Here is a 14,094-nt window from a genome sequence, read left to right on the forward strand (position 1 = left end):
TAATAAGGTCATCATTAATTTAATGGACTGGTGTCTTCACCACAATTTCTTTTCCTTTGGCAAAGATATATACAGGCAACTTCGGGGTGTGGCGATGGGGGCCTGCTTCTCTCCCAGCTATGCGTGTTTACACGTAGGCTGGTGGGAGGAGCAGGTCCTCATGATACGCCACAAAGCCTGGATGGACACCCATATCATCAGGTTTTTACGTTATATTGACGACATTTTCATTGCATGGCAAGGCACTAAGGCGGAAGCTATTGAATTTATAGATAACATTAACGATAACAATCTCAATCTCAATTTTACCGCCCATGTGGAAAAAGAAAGAATTCAATTTTTAGATGTGGAAGTGTATATAGAAAATAATAAGGTAAACACCACCTTACACAGAAAAAAGACAGCGGGTAATGCCACATTACATTGTACCAGTATGCACCCTAGACACACCATCACAGGCATTCCTTACGGAGAAATGTTAAGGCTCAAAAGAATATGCAGCTCCAACTCTGATTTTGAATCATGCTTAAAGGACCTCAAATCCCGTCTTAAAGCTAGGGGTTATTCGGAGGCACTGCTAGAGAAAGCCTACAAAAAATCTCTATCCCGTACTAGAGAAAGCCTGTTCCCTGAGAATAACACTGATATTGAGAACACCACCATCAGCAGGCCCTCAGATACAGGCCCTCGTATGGTCACTACTTTTAGCAGAGAAGAAAAGAAAATCAGGGCCATCCTGAACAAGAATTGGCCAATTGTTTTAAGTGACCATATTCTTAATCCTGTGTTACCTCCCACTCCTTTAGTTACTTTTAGGAGAGCTAAGACTATGGGTAGCTACTTAGATACTGCTGCTCCTGAATTAAAAACCAAAGCAGCATGGCTACGACCGTCTAGAGGATTTTATAAATGCTCCAGCTGTCGGGCATGCAAATTTGGCATGTCCACTACCCACTACACTACCCCATTCAGTTCTGAAGACAAACCTATACTGGGTAACTACTCCTGTAAAACAGACTATGCCGTGTACGTTTTGGTATGCACCTGCGGACTTCGGTACGTGGGGAGTACCAAACTCCAGGTACACATGCGCATACTACAACACCTACGAGCCATACTCCACAATGACCCGGCCTACCCGGTCGCAAGGCATTTCAACCACACTCACAAAAGAGACCTGTCTTGCCTTTCTTATTTTGTAATCGGCTCTGTACCCATGTCCAGGAAAGGTGGCAATAGAGAACTATTGCTTAGGAAGTTGGAATCGAAATTTATACTAGAATTGGATAGCCGTTGGCCCAACGGGCTCAACAACATTGAAGAAATGCACCATTTTCTAGAATGATATTCCACCTTATTCATTTCTCTTCCAGCTTACTAGCACTTCCTCGTAAGTTCTCAGACATCTCAAGTTAGGTTCCCTATTTGTGATGTCTAAATAGGTGTGCCCATCCCTTACCCAGCCATGAATACTTCTGTCTGTCAGACCACAAATTCTACATAAGTTAGGTTCCCTATTTATGTACTTAGTAATTTGAATTTGTTTCCCTGCCATATGCAACATTCGAGTATTCTAATTCTGTATTCAATTATAGGTGTGTTGATTCTTGCAATGTGTATAGCACTTTATATAACATCTTTTTGCACATTTGCACAATCTAATTCCGTATTCATAACTACCTGATCTGTCTATATTGATTGCAAATATTGTTATGTTTACGAATTTTGATACCCGCTTTTTGATACAATTTTAACACTTTTTTCTACACTTTTGATACTACTTTTACCTTTTATAACATCGATTGCCTTTTTGTATTTATAACCTATTTTAATTCAGGGCTCTGAATTCAGTTGTATTTGCTATTTAGGCTTCCGTTGTTTGGTGGGTTTTCGTGGCTTGACATGTATTTCCATAGATGTCAATCATCTTTTCGTCGCAATCACTATTTAAGCACTTTTTTGTCACATATGCACTTTATTATGGTCTATTTGCTGCTATGATAATATTGCTATATTTTGCACACTTATACTATGGTTCTGACGTTCTTGCACTTATGAGATCCCAATTCATACATCAGTAACATTTTTGGTACATAATATGTGTTATGTATGCAAAAACAATTATGAGCAATTTTGTACAACTGTGGATTCAACCAGTCGTCTAGTGCAATTCCTAAACGCTGTTAAATAATTCAGGATTTAACCTGATATTTGCCCCCTTGTTTTAAGTGTGTTTAAGAAGAATTTTAATGCAGCGATAGTCTTTCTTCACTTATATTTATCACGTGATATGGGAGGTTACCACCAGGGGGTGGTAACCCACACAGGTGATATGCATTTAAAAATGGCTTGTGATTGTTTTATTTTTGCATCGCAGCGTGAGCAAGGGCATCCGTGCTCGAAACGCGTCGCTGACATATGGCTTGTGAATTGCAATAAAATAAACAGTATTTGCCTGCTAGATTCGTGGTTCGCCTTTTCCTTCCTGTGGTTGGCGTGGAGGCTGTGGCCGCGTACGCAAAGCTGGAGAGAGGGAATCCTGTGCTCTCATATATATATATATATATATATATATATATATATATATATTTATTAATTGGAGATGATAAAAGACTTACGTGGGAACTGCAAGCACGAGAGGCACTTTGAATACTAAAGGGCATTTGAGAAAGGATACATTCGAAACGCGTCATGCCCAAATGAAATAAATGGTGGATTCACAAGCCCCGCTGTGTCGCCTCAATCTACTCCAACAGAAGAAGATTACCTGTGGAATATTTAGCGTGTTTTCACCGACACGCGAGGATGGCCCTCCCATAAGCGTCCTGGGAGTCGATGGTTTCTGGTGTAGACTCCCTGACCGCCTCGCACTACGGAGGCAGCAGAGAACACGCTGCCAAATGGCAGTTAATACTTTAATGAAGAGATGCCGCTACTTCATCGGTATCCCCGACTCTGCTGTTAATGGAACTGTGGGGCAGGGAGTGAGGGATATGAACACCATACAGCCCAGAACAAGTGCTACAGCTCCTACCTGGTTGCGCTGCAAGTCGAATTTAAATGGGGGAAGTGAGGAATGTGCCGGTGAAACTGAGTCGCCAACCAGCAAAGATGGGGACACTGTATGCTGGGAAATGCAGTCCTAATGAGGAGACAGAATCGATTCCGTACAACGTTTTCCAGGCGCCCAAAACTACTTTAGTTAATTGGCGATGATAAAAGACTTACGTGGGAACTGCAAGCACGAGAGGCACTTTGAATACTTAAGGGCATTTGAGAAAGGATACATTCCGAAACGCGTCATGCCCAATTGAAATAAATGGTGGATTCACAAGCCCCGCTGTGTCGCCTCAATCTACTTCAACAGAAGAAGATTACCTGTGGAATATTTCGCGTGTTTTCGCCAACACACGAGGATGGCCCTCCCATAAGCGTCCTGGGAGTCGATGGTTTCTGGTGTAGACTCCCCGACCGCCTTGCACTACGGAGGCAGCAGAGAACACGCTGCCAAATGGCAGTTCATACTTTAATGAAGAGATGATAAAAGACTTACGTGGGAACTGCAAGCACGCGAAGCACTTTGAATACTAAAGGGCATTTGAGGAAGGATATATTCCGAAACACGTCATGCCCAATTGAAATAAATGGTGGATTCCCAAGCCCCGCTGTGTCGCCTCAATCTACTTCAACAGAAGAAGATTACCTGTGGAATATATATATATATGTATACTGTACTAAGTTGCCTGTCCTACTATGTAGTGGGATCAGTCCCCAAACCTCGGAGAGGAGGGAATAGGGAGTTGCTACTGAGGCAGTTGGAGACGCGTTTCATTTTGGAGTTCGACAGTAAGTGGCCCAATGGCCTCAACACTACTGAGGACATCCATAACTTTTTGTGAAAATCTTTGATTAATATCTTTTTTAGTCTGTCTTGTATATGATAGCTAGCCTATGATGACTATGAGTTTTGTGACGAACATCTGAGTTGAGCTTGGACAGAGTCTCCAAATAACATGAAATATATTTGCCGGTGGCACATACACCCCACCAGATGAGGAGTCAGGTTCCCTGTTGCTCATTTGGATTGTCTGTTCCCATGGGGTTTAGGATTCATTCATTGATTGTTTTTGATCCTAATAGATAGTGGGGTTCTCTGTTATCTATGTTATTATGAAATTCCTCTTATTATTTAAGTGGTTTAACTATCAACTTCTCTAGATCTCCAGTTTGATTATAACTTTTTTCCCTCCTGTAAAAAAAGTATTCACGTGACTTTTTGCACATTGTATATAATAATAATGAATTACTGTTTTTAAAATGTTTTAGATTTACCTTTTAAAAGAAGAATAAGGCTAAGTCCAATTTTTTAGAGAGGTAATATTCTGATGCATTTTTTATATTCAGGGAATTATTTATTATATATTTCAGCACTTTTATAGATGTTTGCACTGTATTGAAAGCTTCTTTGCACATTATGCAGAGGTGTTTAGCTACTTTTTTGTATATATTTATTAGCACTTTTTTTGCACTTTATAGTCTACATAAGTCCCAGCGAATAATTTGGATTGTTTCTAAGGGAAACAATTGACGTGGTAGGTTATAATCATTTCTGTTGTACAAGTTGAGGCTTGCTCGGCATAATGGATTTATCCAGTGAGTTATTGTAAATTTGAAAAATTGGGGTATATTTATATACCTTTTTTTATGCCTTGAGAATTCAAAGTATTGATCGGTTTGTCATTGCATTTATGCAATTTAGATTTTAACATGTTTCCAGTGTTTTTATAGTATTTATAAAACAAAATGGACATGTATTTGTATTCAGCCTCGACAACAGTCTTTTTACCATGTCTAGTATGTCACATGACTAAGCTGGAGGCGGGTTGTAGTCGGGGTGTATGGCATTATAAAAATAATTACATTCTGCTACTCTCTGCATGTGAACAAGGGCCGTTGGGCCCGAAACGCGTCATTGCTGGTTTTATCATCTGACCCTTCTCTGCAGAAAATAATTGTTACCCTCAATTGTGGTCCGTCTCCTGCTTCGCCGATCTCGTGGGATTGGAGGTAGCTGTTGGGAGTTCTCTTGGAATATGTATATATATATATATATATATATACACACACACACATATACATACATTTACAAGGCTACGCAAAAACCAGGACAAGCCAGACGTAAAAGTAGCACGAAAGGCTTTACTCCTGCTTTTGTGTGGGACCTGTCCTGGTTCGTGCGTCCTAAAATCGGCTTCCCTGGCAACCTTCATTTTGCTTATAAACATGTATCACCAGGGCTTTAAGTGGGCCGGGTCTTAAAAGCAGGTGCTGAAACTGGTCTCTACCGGGCTCTCCATTTTTGCCCTCAGGGTGAAGAAAAATCTTAACTCTTCAGCAGTACCAATGCTTTAAATGGCCGGTTACTGCCCGGTACGGAGTACCTGCACTTTTTCATTTTCTATTTCTATTTCTATTTCTATGCGGAATTTGTTAAGCGCGCGGACACCCAGGGGTTTCATGGCGCTAGAGAAACAGAGAAGAGGGTTCGGAGGATGTAGAGTTCTAGCAGTACGCTTGTTGAAATAGCCAGGTCTTTAATGCACGTCTGAACTCAATCAGCTTGGAGCAGCTCCTGATGGACAAGGGCAGAGAGTTCCAAGTCTTTGGGGCGAGGTGTGCGAAGCTGGATCCGCGGAGTCTTTTCTTTTTAAAGGTCGGCGCCTTGAGAAGGGATAGGTGGGCGGACCGAAGCTCACGGGTCGGGATATGTTTGATAATAAGTTGGTTGATGAATCTAGGGCTTTTTCCGTGAAGAGCCTTGAAAATTATGCAGCCTGTCTTGAAGATGATCCGATGAGTGATGGGGAGCCAGTGGAGGGAGGCTAACAGAGGTTTGGCTGACTGCCTGCGGTTGCGGTTGCGGTTTTGAGAAAGAGAGTACCGACACTTATCAAGAGAGACTTAATCCTTTTAATTGGAGACTACCTGCACTTCTATTTTTCTATTTCAAGCACTGAGTAATACCACTGCTCAAAGCCTTTGATGTAACTTCAGAGTCTCGTTTTAGTTCTTTTAGTCTTATTTCAGAACTGAAGAATCTTCGATGTTTTTTACAACAAAGCCACAGTTGTTGCTTATTTATATTATGCAGCTAACAACTAACAACCATTGACAAAGTCAATAGTCCTGGCTGAATATGTCATCTTTTTTGCATGTGTCTACCACGCATGCCATAACAACGCGGTTGTTACGACGACTGCGTTGTAAATTTGCATACTGTTACAACGCAAGTCATAACAACGACTTGCGTTAGGGGGCGCTGGATGTTAGTAATAGTATAATTTACTATTCCAACTCCAGTTTGTGCGGACACTAGGGAAGGTGTTGGATTTTAAATCCAACACCTCCTGCCACCCCAACGCAAGTCGTTGTCTGGACTTGCGTTGTAACAGTATGTGAAATGACAACTCAGTCGTTGTAAAGCCGGCGTTGTTATGGCATGCGGTGTTACGCACATGCGTGGTAAACGCTGTTTACTGTCCTGAATATATGATCTTTCTTCGCATGGCTTGTTGTCGGTATAATGTTACTGGTATTAGACATCTGGAAGCAAAGACCGAAACCGCAAAATACCAGTCGGGCAGTCCACTATGCTAAGTGCAGATTTTTTAAACTTGTTGTTTTAAGCCACGCCCCCTCGAGACCCCCCCCCCCCCCTGTTTTTCCAACCCCCCTTTTAGCCCTGTGCATTAATTTGCATCCGTGACGCTCATGAATGGCTCATGCCCCGGTCCGCGCTCCTGTGGACATTACAGGTTTGTTTACAGCTCCTCTCCCTCGAGGCCTCCGGCCTCCTCCATCCTGGAGCCTCCCTCCCTCCCTCGCAACTCTGACCAGTCCCCTCCGTTGTTATCCCTGCACCTCAGCTCACGGCCCACCGCCTCACCTGGACATGTTTGGCTTCAGTGATTCATTTATATTTATTTTTCACAGCCGCCGGTGCTGAAAACAAGACAAAAAGTGACATCACCATCGCCCGCCTGGCTCTCACTGCGCATGCCCACAAAACGGCACAGCTTATAAGAGCATGCGCGCAGAGCACAGCTGCTCGTGCCCACGAAGCAGACACTGCTTACAAGGTCATGCGCGCAGAAACTATGCGGCAGTGCGCAGCCGCTGTCACACTTCGCCGCTCGTCCAGAGAAACACACGCCTTGTACAGCGCGGCCGTCATCCTGCTACTGCGCATGCGCGGAAGACGAGACACCCCTCACGAGAGCAGGCTGTCAGTGTGTGTACAAGATCAGACAAGCCAGCATTCGAGGGCAGGGAAGTGGGACAATATCATTTCTCCATTAACGTCTATTACAGAAAATGCAATTTCAGGCGGGAGACGCTGAAAGAAAGCAATGTTTTTGCATGGAAAATCGGATCTCTCCCGCCGGAATCGGGTCCGTTGTCATGTATGGAATATGTAATTCTGTACAAAGCAGCAGCACATAAACTGGACCAATGAAATACATAATGTGCATTACTAAAGACCACACCTCTAACCTGCTCAAACAAAAAACGTTCTAGAGCTAACGATGACGATTCATAAGATAGAAATATCTTTCTTCAGGTACTAAAGAGCATTCATAAAAGTTCAGAAAATGCTTTCTTATTTCTTTACAGACCCATTAGTTATTATCTTTAAATTTGAGCCTTTCATTTGTTATGTCCATAAATTGGGTTAGTATCCCTATAAAATCATTTGATTGTTTCTAGTGGATCAGTGGACTAATGCGTCCATTGCAGTTCAAATCCTTGCGGGTCCACTCAGGCTTTCATCCACCTGAGGTTGATAAAAATGAGTACCATTGAGTTGGGTAAAAATGAACAACTGTTATTCAGCTCCAGGAGACCTCTGGGTGAACGTGCGCTTTACAAATACACGTTATGTTTAAACACGTTTGAATTGCCTCCTTTATGGTGCGCACAGATAACTTCCTGAAAGAAGGGAGTAAGTACTTGCTGTGAATATCACTCCACCCAGGACAGACAGAACATTGTGATTCAAAGATTCCTTGCTTTAATTACAATGTCTTCAATTTGGGGTGCTTGAGGTAGAATTCCAGAGGCCTCCAAACTCTTTCAGATGAATGTGGTTGCCCAAGGCCACCCGGTGGCCATCAGGAGGACGGGCCCGTAGTCTCATAGGACATCCCCCGCCCCCTACTTTGGTCATCACTCCTTCCCGGGCAGAGGGTGCCCGGTCGGAGGGTGGGCGGGCCAGTGACGCACGTCCGGGGCGGCAGGCAAGGCGAGGGGCATATAACTTCCCCTCGCCATTTTAGTAGCCTCTTTGCCGCTCCGGACGTCGCTCTTCGACTTAAGGGACACTCTTTCGTCCTCGTCTTTTACAGGCCTAGGTGGTCGTACCGAGGAGCTGCAGCGGTTTTAAGACGTCGTGTCCCTGGTCTGTCTCATTTATGTGGTGAGTGACGGAGCGTCCCCAGCCTCCTCCCGTCGTCCCCCATAGCTTGGGTTACATGGGGGGAGCGGCCCGGTTTTGCAAGGCCTTGGTGGTTGCACGTGGGCCGAGTTTCTCTGCCTTGGCGATGGGGGCAGTCGGGTGAGCCCTGCCTGATCTCCCGTGCTGTGGAGCAATAGAGTGTTTTTGCAGAGGGAACAGAGCGGTGTGGAAGGTTCCCCACTGCCCTGTCGGTGCACGGGCCCTCCCAGTTGTGTCAGGGACGGTCGGCATCATGCGGGACAATGAATGCCTCAAGTTCTCCAGAGATGTACTTGCGTCGGGAATAGCCGCGCTCTTGCAATTTTAAATGGCCGTAGAAGTTCATTCTTAGTGTCGTCGTAGAGAGCTGGTTGGTTGCAGCCAGGCGGGCATATTAATTGGTTGAATTGGCCTATCCGACAGTGGTGGCATAGCACGCACTTCCGGTGTTCGCTACTTTAAAAAATAGAGGTGTGTTTCGGCGCCAGCGATCCATCCCGTGATTTGGAGCTGATCGATTGTTCCCATGGTGCTAGGGACAAGTAGGGCTAGTTTTTGAGCTGCAACCTTTGCTTAAGTAAGCCTGGGACATGTAGTCGGGTGGAAATTAGAGAATATAGAAAACGGGGTGCATTATGTATGACGCGGTGTGTCCTTGCAACCTAGTGCCTGGCCAGATAGTAATTACAGATGAACGTTTACGAGGCATTATTGTGTAATGCATCGTATGGTTCGCAGCGGATCACTTGTTCCAATGGAGTCTCCTGAGGGGGGTGTTTTGAGGCTGGTGCTTGTAGGTGAAGTTCTCTTGTCGGATGAGGACGGTAGATGAGGGAGACTTGGCATATCAGGCTTCTCTACGTACATCCGCCCAGGATGTGATGCTTTGAGGATATGTTGCTCAGGTCGGGTCACGTGAGCACCGCCATGAGTTGTTAAGTGGGGTTTAAGCAAAGCAACGTGGGCCTTGGGCATTGCTTATTTGCTTTTGAATTTTGCCCGCTTAACACACAGCTCGGAAAACAGACCTCTGAGGCTTGCATTTCCACATGTCCAATGCTTAGGAGTATGATTTTAGAGTGAGAACACGTTAACAATGCCCCATTTTTAAAGTGGTTGGTGCAACAAGCGACCGCTTGTAATTTGTCACTTGTCCGGAGTTGGAAGTTAAATGTTTGTGGGGGACAACTGGGTGAGTGGCGTGCAGAGAACCTGTAGAGGCCTTTCTACGAACCTTGAGCAGTGACCACCGGGAGCTTTCAGTCAGTGCCGCGTAAGGGGTCCTCACAATTATAATTGTACGTTGGATGCATTGGCCCATTTCCACATTGCCACAAGTGTTATGTTATTTATGCTGTGTCCCCATATCGAGCACGGTGCGTGGACTCATCACATGCGCCTCTTGCCAACAGGCTTTGAATGTAAATAACTGTGCATGGGATGAAGATTAGCATTGAGCAAATGCTCATTTTGCCATAAAGCGAGTGTCGTATTCAATTTTAACACGTGGCATTGCATATTTCAGCACAATGTGTAAGCCTATGACGTGCGCATTTCGTTCCTGGTGTCCATATTTGCAAATGGGGAATAGTATCATTAGGCCATAGTATTTCGAAGCCTGTTGCGCAGTATTGATTTGGCAGCTACGCATTCACGCTCAGGTCCTCGTGCAGAGCTGTGTTGAGGTACGTTCTGTGTCGAAGATTGATCCTTTTGCTATCTCACCGAGTCTGCTGTAGACAATGCGCAAGGCATCGAGACAGGAGCAATATTTGTAGCTACACGTTTACAATGATATGCGTTTATGCGTATGGAGAGGTGTATTGATAAGTGATGTATTGCGTACGGCTCAGATTTGTAAGGATGAATAGATAGTTGAGATTAGTATAATGAATTACGTGACCGGTTTTACGAGTGCGAAGTTAGTGTTGAATGGGTCATACCTCTGCCGATAAATTCAAGGTTGCCTCTGTTACCGTAATGCGGGGCACAACTGCGCAGTTACATGTCCGCATGGACAGGAGTCCGTAAGGAGAGGTACAACTGCGCCTTTACATGTTCGCAGGGACAGGAGTACTTTCCATTTGTAGCCTTCCGTTTCTCCTGGCAGCTGTGCACTGTGGCACAACGTGGGTGATAGTGTGTCTTTGTGCGCCTGCCCCTCCTTCCATGCGATGCACAGGCCTGCTTGCACATGCGTAGCCTGGCATCAGTTTGTTGAGTCTATTTGTAGGTGTTTTAGTTGGGTGTGCGTGAAGCAGGGACCTTGCCCGTACACCCCCCCCTTTCGGGTTGGGTTTGAGGCCACAGATAGCAGATAGCCCAACGAGAGGCCACCGCCCACCATGAAATATTGGCTGTCCTATTTTGGGAGTTCAGTTTATCTATTTATCCATGCAATTTGTATTTCGCGGACTTACTCGGAGGTGTCAGAGTGCTTCACAACAGTAACAGTGATGACACACGTGGAACACGTGGAGGGGAAAAAATTCAGGCAAACAAATTACAAAGCAAACATTAATGACACGAGGTAAAAGTGACACTTGTGAGCAACCGAGAGACAAGAGGTAGCAAACGGTACGTTACAGTGGGAAAAATTTAGATGGGTACGGGTTCCAAGCGGACAAAGTACAAGTAGAGGTATAATACTGGCTAGGGCGCTCGACCTCGGACCTGGGGACCTGGGTTCGAGTCTCGATAATGTCGCGAAATATTTGTGCCCTGGGCTAATCACTTATTTCCCCTGGCCCATGGAACATAGCGGGTGCTACATGAATCATTCTGGGACTGGATGCGGCAACCTCTGTTTGTAATTTTAGGGACTCATCACAGTTAGAAGCTGTTTATTTTATATCTCAGCCTTCCTTCTAGGTCGCAAGGTGATCATGGGTAGCGATACTCCTACTCATGACTTGCCCCAGTCTTTCGGGTTGAGTTCGCGCTGGATGACTAGTGGTTTCTTGCCTCTGGGCCGCGTTCACAGGCAGGGATTTTGGCCTAAATAACTTCGTTAGTGTTGAGTGCGTGCTGGATAACTAAGGGTGCGCTGAAATAGTGGTTTCATGTTGCAGAATCACGTGACATGCAGTGATTTTGGTCAAATCAATTAGTTTGTACTGAGTTCGCGCTGCTTAATTATGGTTTCTGGTCGCAGGATCGCGTCACATGCAGTGATTTCGGTCAAATCAGTAGTTTGGGCTGAGTTTGTGCTGCTTTAATAGTGGTTTCTTGTCGCAGGATCGCGCACTTGCAGTGACTCTGGTCAACCCACCTACCTTGCATGTGCCGTGGATTGATAATGAATTACTGCACATAAGCGCTCCTTCTTCTGGGCCGAGCTCGCACTCCAGACGCGGGTGCTAGAACCAGGTTTCGAGCCTTAGGGTCGCGTCCAATTAGGTGATCCTGGACAAAGCGCGTCACATACAGGGATTTCGGTCAAAGCAGTTAGTTTGTGCTGAGTTTGCGCTGCTTTAATAGTGCACTTTGGCTAACTCACTTACCTTGCATGTGCCTGAATAGGTAAAGAATTACTGCTCATTTAAGCGCTTTACTTCTGAGCCGAGCCCGCGCTCCCGACGTGTATGCTAGAACCAGGTTTCGGGCCCATGGTTCGCGCCCAATTAGATGATTCTGGACAGAGCGCGTAACGCGCATGTGCCGGAATGGGTAATGTATAAACTGTGCACTTGCCCCTTCGAACAGAGCGCACCACTGTTTGATTTGGTTCAGTCATAACACAGGGTTGGTCCTTCTTTGCTCGGGTTAATAGTGGCACGTTACATAATACAGCGCTTATTCTGGGCCACGCATCCACATGCTACCTGGCAGGCACCTCCGAAGAGGTTACATACTTAATTGCAATTTTCTGGGTAAAGACCTGTTCCTGGAAATGCCTTTCCGGAACCAGGTATGTAGAAGAGCGCTGGTAGATTACGCGTTACTTCTGTTTTGCAAGCACATAGGTTCCTGTCATGATCGCTCTCGCAGCCACAACGAGAGGACTTAAGAAAGGACAAAGTGCGCCTTCACTCCTTCTGCACTACAAGTCCCAGAATGCCAAGCGGACCGGGAAAACAGGAAGGAGGGTCTTTTCTATATAGCTCCGCCTTAGTTGAGGATCGGTGCTTGACAATTGTTCTCGTGGATTCATGAAGGGCGGATGGTGTTCCCCGCCGGATTTATCCCAGAGAAGATTACCTACGCCGATCAAGTGCCTGCGCGGTCAGAGACGATTACCTACGCCGATCAAGTGCCTGCGCGGTCAGAAAAGCATCAAGCCAAGTTCCGAGTAGGAACCAGAGCGGTCAGAGGAGTGGAGCAACTTCCAGAGAACCGCAAGTATCATCACAGAAGAACGGGATCGTTCTTTCCGTTCAGACCGGAGAAATTGCTATTGTTTTACGGAAGTTCCCGTTATTTTTGTTTTAGTTCGTACAAAGCCAGTACTAACTCAATCACAGGGTTCTATTACATTTGCTGTATACTCAAGCATTATTGAGGATACAATTGAACGGAGAACAACACTAAAAGCACTAGATACCGATACTCTTTCTAAGGAGTACAGCACTGAGCGGGAAAGTGACTTTCAACTTTTCACTTCAGTCTTTCGGAATAAGAGGAACAGATCGGTTCCATTTACAGTGCGAGTGACAGTAACTTTGCACATCCTTCCAAGGAGGATTCCCCGGACCCAGACTCAGAGGGCCTCATCCTGCACTCCGTTCTTTCCTGCACATTATCCCTCCGGCTTTCTGCGATACCCATTCAGACGGCGATCTCTAAGACGCCCCTGGGTGTGGTGTTTAGGCAAGTCGAAAGGACATTCGTCCCATCGTCCCTGCTGACCGGATTGCTCAGGTTAGTGGTGCGCGAAGGTATTGGCGCCGCTTGCAATCGCGACAGATTGTCAAGCCCACGAATACTCTTCAGCCCGGACGATGGACGCCGATGCTACCTTTGCTTCCCTGATGGAAAGCTTCTCGGAGCTTCGTCAGGAGGTCCTTACCTCTCGTGCCGAGAATCAGGCATTATACCAAGAAGTCACGCTAATGCGTAAAGAGATGTCAGACTTATCGCTGAAGGAACCAGCGGCACGTCCTATTCTTAAACCAGCCACTTTGCCTCCCCCTTCGTCTTCCCGAACCGGGGGTTACTTCTTGCCATTATCGACTCCCGCAACAGTCCCGGATGCGGTACCGACGGTACAGGTGATTCAGAACCAAGGGATTCCTTTGGCCCCTCCGGAGAGGTTTTATGGGGATCCCCGCAAATTCGAGACGTTCCTGAATCAGTGCCGTCTTCATTTCCTTTGTAAACCTGTGGTCTTCCAGGAGGAAGCGGTTAAAACGGCATTCATGATGTCCTACATGGGAGGGAATGCGTCAAGCTGGACCATTCCCTTATTGGAACGTAACGACCCGGTTTTACATAATTTTACGGATTTCTGCCTCGAATTACGCAAGCTATTCGACAGGAAATCCCATATGCTCACCCTTGACCGAGAAATTATGACGCTGAGACAGGGGTCGCAAGATTTATTATCTTACATCACTACCTTTAATCGCCTGCTCGTGGAAACGGATTGGCCGGTGGAGAAA

At 45.6% G+C, this 14,094-nt stretch overlaps 1 protein-coding gene across 2 annotated transcripts in view; it reads right to left on the minus strand.

The window, feature by feature from the left end:
• Positions 1–7,064, minus strand: part of LOC147700523 (uncharacterized) — a 137,490-nt gene extending 130,426 nt beyond the window's left edge. The window contains exon 1 of one of the 2 annotated variants that reach the window (XR_015297386.1): positions 6,947–7,061. The gene's annotated coding sequence lies outside the window, so the exon portion shown is untranslated. Of the gene's footprint in view, positions 1–6,946 lie in introns of both variants that reach the window. The other variant, XM_086929674.1, reaches the window with a different exon arrangement.
• Positions 7,065–14,094: the final 7,030 nt, after the last annotated feature.

This window comes from Lissotriton vulgaris, chromosome 7 (genome assembly GCF_964263255.1).
Source record: "Lissotriton vulgaris chromosome 7, aLisVul1.2, whole genome shotgun sequence".
NCBI lineage: Eukaryota > Metazoa > Chordata > Amphibia > Caudata > Salamandridae > Lissotriton > Lissotriton vulgaris.